Raw genomic sequence first — 7,010 nt, forward strand, 5'->3', positions numbered from 1 at the left:
AAGCCATTTCTTCACCCGCCACCCAATACACGAAATTGGCCGGCGCCAAAAACCCTACCCACCTTGTGATGGATGTTGTCGCCGCCATGGACATCGACCCTGCCGCCCCAGCTCCGGCACCTGCCGCTGCACCCCCGGCCAGAAATTGTGCCGCCAAGCGCAAGCAGAAGGCTAGGGTGCCAAAGAAAGAGATGCCGGTGGAGGAGAGGAGTCCATAGCAAGTCTTTTGTTAAACTAGCTTGTTGATTAATATATGATCATGGTTTCCTGGTCATGAATATTGGATGTTATTAATAACAAGATCATATCATTAGGAGAATGATGTGATGGACATACACCCATAGTAAGCGTAGCATTTGATCAAGTCATTAAGTTTGTTGTGCTTCATGTTTTAAATATACATAGTAACCTAATCCTTCGACCATGAGATCATGTTAATCACCTACATCGGATGGATGCTTTGATGACACCAAACACTACTTCGTAAATGGGTTGTTATAAAGGTGGAATTAAGTGTTCGGAAAGTATAGGGTTGAGGCACGTGGATCAAGAGTGGGATTTGTCCATCCAAATGACAGATAGATATACTCTGGACCCTCTCGGTGGAATGACATCCAATTAGCTTGCAAGCATGTTACTGACTCACAAGGGATAACATACCACAGTACGAGTAAAGAGTACTTATCGGTAACGAGGTTGAACTAGGTATGGTGATATCGACGATCAAACTTCAGATAAGTAAGATATCGTGAGACAGAAGGAATTGTTATTTTATGTGAATGATTCTTTCGATCAGGAAGTCATCGTTGAATATGTGGGAGCTATTATGGATCTCCAGGTCCCGCTATTAGTTATTGATCGAAGAAGAGTCTCGATCATGTCCGCATAGTTCTCGAACCATAGGGTGACACACTTAAGGTTTGATGTCGTTTTAAGTAGACATGGAATATGGAATGGAGCTCGAATGTTGTTCGGAGTCTCGGATGGGATCCGAGACCTCACGAGGAGGTTCGGAATGGTCTGGAGAATAAGATACATATATGGAAAGTTATTTTCCGGGGTTCAGAAAAAGTCTGGTGTTTTGACCGGAGCTTCTAGAAGGTTTTGGAAGGACTGGAATAGTCCGGAATATTATGAAAGGTTCCGGAAGTGTCCGGGCGGAGGGTTCCATAATAGGTGCAACCATGTTGCCTTGAGGGAAAAGAAGTCTTTCCTTAATGCAATTTCGGAACTGGCAAAAGAGTCCGAGTAGGAGTATGTTTTCGGAACCGGAAACCTGTCGGAACTCAGTCAAATTTGGGGGCAGGTTTATGGACGACCCAAGGAGCTTGGCCACCTATTTAAATGGACTAAGGGGCACCCCAAGGGCACCACAAGTCGCAGCCCCAGCTCCCCAAGTCGCAGCACCACCCTACGCCCAAACCCTAGCCGCCCCTCTCCTCCCTCCTCAATCTGCGCCGGCTTGGCGAAGCCCTGCAGAAATTTCTCCTCCACAACCACAACGCAATCATGCTGCTGCGATTCCATGGAGATCTACTACATCCGCTGCCTGTTGGAACGGGAAGAAGGACGTCGTCATCAACACCAAATGTGTGACCGAGTGCAGAGGTGCTGACCGATTGTGGCACCGTCAAGATCTTATACGCACTTTTGAAAGCGGCGAGTGATCGACTACATCCACCACGAGATTTATCTTATTAACGCTTAGTGATCTTCGAGGGTATATTGATCTTCACCTCGTTGCTACCATCTACTAGATTAGATTTTGGCTTGTTATTCGTTTTTGCAGTAGGAATTTTTTCGTTTTCTATGCTACGAATTCCTACATCAATCTCAATCATAGTATTCAATATTCATCGGATCCCAACAAACACAACATGTAGCATTACATAAAGATGATCTTGATCATGATAGGCAGCTCACAAGATCTAAACATGAAGCATAAATTGGAGAGGACAGCCATCTAGCTACTGCTATGGACCCCTAGTCTAGAGATGAACTACTCACGCATCAGTTCGGACGCGGGCATGGTGATGAAGAGGCCTCCGGTGATGATCTCCCTCTCCGGTAGGGTGCCGGGAAGAGCTTCAAAACCTTACTGAACTAGGGTCGACGGTGGCGGCGGCTACGGAAATTTTCGTGGATGGAGGCTCGGGTGCTTAGGGTTTTCCCGAGGATGTCAATTTATAGGCGAGAGGACGAGGTCGGTGGACGCCCGAGGGGCCCACACCACCCCTAGGCACGGCCACGCGCCTAGGCATGGTGCGGCCGCCTCCTGGATCTTCTCTGTCTCTGCTTTGGACCCCGTCTTTGGGTCAGGAAAAATGGAAGGTTTGGCTTTTGTTTCGTCCAATTCCGAGAATATTTCCTATACAACTTTCCTGAAATACAAAAACAGCAGAAAACATGAACTAACACTGTGGCATCTTGTTAATAGTTTAGGTCCAGAAAATGCATAAAAATGCCATGAAGTGTAAACAAAACATATAGAAATTGATGTAAAACAAGCATGGAGCATAAAAAATTATAGATACGTTTGCAACGTATCAGCCAATAGCTACACCGCCGGGGACGAAACCACTTGGTATGCAACCACCGAAGATCGCCACACTTCTGGCCAGGAGGTTGTTGATGAGATGATGCCAGCAACTGATCCGAAGATCAGCTGAAAACGCGATAGCTCGGATAGTGGATGTCGAGGCACGACGCGGAGGCTCAGATGTGGCGCCACCACCTCTAGAGCGTGCTCGTGCAAACCACCTCCCTGTGGGCTTGCATGAAAAGATATGATGGCGCATCTCGTATGGGAGGTCAGTGATGCGGTCGCGGCCACTGCTACCGCCTCCACTGCCGCCACCACCACCACCCCCGTCGGACGTCCTAGCTGTCCTGTCACTCGGTGGTCCCGCCCTGCACCCCCCAAAGCATTTGATCGAAAAGGTTCCCAACACTGACAACCAGATCAACATAACCACCACGGGAAACCAAAATATTTGCAAACGCATCAAGAAACCAAGAAGAGCTAGTGATGCTGCATATGGATGAACGAATTCGCGATCAGGCAACCCACTCCAATCTCATGGCCACTAACGCAAGAAAAATCCAGTGAGAAGAAACAACATGCACGTAGTAGATGGGCAGGCACCGCGATGCCACCCAAACCCGCACGCACCGCCGCAGCTCGGCCGACGAAGAGGAAGAACATATCATACTGAGCGAATAGACCTGCCGCCACAACCAAAAGAAAAAGGATGAAAAACGGACCCAAGCGCCAGTCAAAACAATCCCACCGACCCGTGCCCACTCGCTCACACGTGACGCACATGCGACTCCAGATGGTGAAACACAACGACAAGCATGCGCGCGAGGTGGGGCCTACGGATAGGACGTGCCGCACGACAACCCTGGGAGCTTAGTGTTTTTTGGGATATAATAATGGATAGTTTGTTAACCTGCAGAATTAGCAAGGTTACTTTTTAGCTGAAAGTTACATAAAAATGGGGAGGCACCTTCCTCACGCCCTTCATCCAATTCAGCTCCACAATGTTCAAAGGTACAGAAACACACAAATTAGATATTAAACGAACACTACTCAGAGTCTTCTTTCATTTGTCCCAATGTTGAGAGGTACAAGAAATGAGGAACGTAACTGGACAGAGGGTGAAAATAACCATGTTAAGGAAGAGGATAAAAAAAAATGATTTCCACCGTGGGAGGGGCCACGTGGTATTTTTGATAGCAGGGATACAACAACACCGAAATTGCAAGCATGAGGACTTGAACTCGGGTGGGTGGGAAGGCATCAGCCCCTCCCCACCACTAGGCTATGCCTTAGTCTGTTTAAGGAAGAGGATACAATCACCTTATCTCGCCATAAAATTTCTTCGATTCTACCCGGACCTGTCATGTGCAAAGCAAAGAATACACCCGATCAAACGGCAAAATATCATTGCCAATGTCAAGTAAAAAAGGGGGGGGGAATTTGCATCTGTGTCGTAAATCGATCTGTCACCCATACATGAAGGCCTTGGCCCCGTCCCGTAGCATTCGATGGAAAGCAAACAAGCGTCTCTGAAGTGGTGCGGGGGTTGGGTAGATCTATCCATGATTGAAGTAGTTTTTGAGGCGAGAGCAAAAGAACAGGCCACAAGAAGGCCAACCGCGTGACCCAAACGGACGCGCTGGGTCGTCCGTTTTGGGCCGTTTGGGTGGCCGAGCGGACGCGCGGACGGAGCCCCGCGTCCGCGCGTCCGTTTGGGTCGCGCCCTGCGCCCAACGCGGCAGGTTTGGGTCGCGGTCCCGTACAATACTTTTTCTTGTAAATCCACTATAAAAACACAAAATAATTTGTAGAAAATATATAAAATAGTTCAAATGCTCAAAATTTATTACACATTACATTGTCCACGTAATGAAGCATAAAGTATTATTCAAAAAAAATGAAAAAACGATACAAATGATCTAGTCTTCCGGATTTCCTTCATCATCGTTGTTTGCAGCATTGTTGCCTACATGCTGCCAGACGTGCTCGATCAAATCTGCCTGCAGCTGGTTGTGTACAGCTAGATCTCGAATTTCATGGTGTGCATGAAGAACTTCCTGGAATGATGCCGGGCCACGTTGAGGAGTAACCAACTCTCCCTGGCCCTCCCAGTCATTATCATAGAGTGAATCATCCCGCTCTACCTCAACAATCATGTTATGCATGATTACACATGCGGTCATCACCTCCCACAGAGTTTGCACATCCCAGGCTCTGGCAGGGTGTCTGACGATAGCCCAACGAGCTTGGAGGATGCCAAACGCCTGCTCGACATCTTTCCGGGCTGCCTCCTGCTCTTTGGCAAACCTTGCCTCCTGCACTGAGTTGGGTTTTCGGATTGTCTTCACGAGTGTAGCCCAAGGTGGATAGATACCATCAGCAAGGTAGTACCCCTTGGTGTAGTGGTGGCCATTGATCTCAAAATCCACATCAGGGGACTGACCGTATGCTATCCTATCAAACACCGGAGAGCGCTGAAGCACATTGATGTCATTGTGCGAGCCAGCCATTCCGAAGAATGAGTGCCAAATCCATGTATCCTGTGAAGCAACAGCTTCAAGAATGACTGTGCACCCCTCAGAATGGCCACTGTATGCCCCCTGCCAACCAAAGGGGCAGTTCTTCCACTCCCAGTACATGCAGTCTATGCTGCCAAGCATCCCAGGAAACCCCCTGGAAGCGTTGATTGACAACAGACGAGCTGTGTCATCTGCAGTAGGTTGCCGGAGGTACTGTTCTCCGAACGAACCGATCATAGCTCTGCAAAACCTGTACATCGCTTCCAATCCGGTAGACTCACTCATGCGCGTGTACTCATCTACGAAATCACCGGCAACGCCATATGCAAGCATCCTAATCGCTGCCGTGCATTTCTGGTACGAAGAGAGGCCTACCTTGCCAATTGCATCCACTTTCGCGTGGAAGTAGTCGTTGTAGAGCTTGACGCCATCCATTATCCGGCGGAACAACGGTCTGGACATCCGAAAACGACGGCGAAACATGGACGGCGTGTACAATGCCTTGGGGTGGAAGTAATCGGTGAAGAGCTGGTCGTGGCCGCGTTCTCTTTTGCGGTCCAAGGCGGTGGCGCGCCTCGGCAAGGACCCCCGGTGCACGGGGATCTGCGAGACAATGTGATCGTGGATGATCAGCGCAGCATCCGTGAAATTTTTTTCGTCCGAGTCCTCGTCGGACGACGTGTCGATGAAGTTCTTGAAGAAGTAGTCGTCGTCGCTGTCCACCATGATCTACAGATGAAAAGGGACAAATTTTAGTATGCCCATTTCATCGAACACGTCGCACGCGGAGGGCATCCGGTGCGTCCGTAGGGACCTGCTGGCCATGGCCGTCTCGGCCCACTTGCGGTCTGCAAACACGGTGCACGAGAGCTCACCTCCGGCGGCAACGGCGCAGCTGCGAACGGTGGGAGGTCTCGCGACAGTGGGAGGACAGCGGCGACGGCGACGGCGTCCTCCGACTCTGCTACGACGCGGCGAAAGCACCGCGGGGCCGCGACCTATGCTTCCGCCCCGCTTGCCGGCGTGTCGACGCCTCTCCCAAATCGCCGGTCCTTGGCTGGCGGCGGAGCGCCGGGAGATGTGTGCGAGGGGTTTGTGTTTTGGGAGACAGACATGCGGGCCAGGGGCGGACAAGGGGAGGACGCGAGCGACCAGCATCCGGCGTCCGCGGCCACGCAAACTCGTCCCAGATTTGGATCGGGTTTGGGTCGTCCCGGACGCCGCGGCCATCCGTTTTAGGGATAGGTCCGCGCGCTGGGCCGCGTTTTTGTCCGGCTCGATCCAAACGGACGCGCGGACGCGGTTTGCGTCGCGCGATTGGAGATGCCCTAATGGCATGGAGAGTGTGCCTCGTCACACGGTCACAGCACAGCCAGGTACCGCGCGGCACCGCCTTGCCTGGGTGTCGGTGCAGGGCGCTGGCTGCTGTGCTGCAAACTGCACGGCTTCGTGAGTGCGGACACCGAGAGGGCGCATGGGCTTCAAGGCGGCGTTGGAGAGGAGGGGAAGAGCAATCATCGGAGCTTCGTGGACCTCGCTGGATGGGATGGAGGCGGTTAGAGAAGGGGAACCGAGGGGCGGAGCTGCAGATCGGTGAGGGAGTGCTTCCGGTGATGGCTCCTCCCGCCATCGCCATGGATGGTGGTCTGATGCGGTGGCGCGGCAGCGGTAGCGGGCAGCCTGTTCCCACTTAATTAGACGCGTGGTCTGAACTATGGATCGTCTCCAGGTCATGGTATCCACAGATAAAAAAAAACCTCGAGGAAGCAAAGGAAAACGCATGGTGACGTACGGCCATGTGCTCCTCGCTCCGCTATAGCATCTCGACTCGCACCCCCATTCGTGCCTCGCACTGGATCTCGGTCAAACTTACTGGATCTCGACTCCCTCCAACCAAGCAGCCAAGAACTCCTCCGTATTGAGGCCGCCTGCAGAGCAGACCAACCGGA

The sequence above is a fragment of the Lolium rigidum genome, chromosome 3 (genome assembly GCF_022539505.1).
Source record: "Lolium rigidum isolate FL_2022 chromosome 3, APGP_CSIRO_Lrig_0.1, whole genome shotgun sequence".
Classification (NCBI taxonomy): domain Eukaryota; kingdom Viridiplantae; phylum Streptophyta; class Magnoliopsida; order Poales; family Poaceae; genus Lolium; species Lolium rigidum.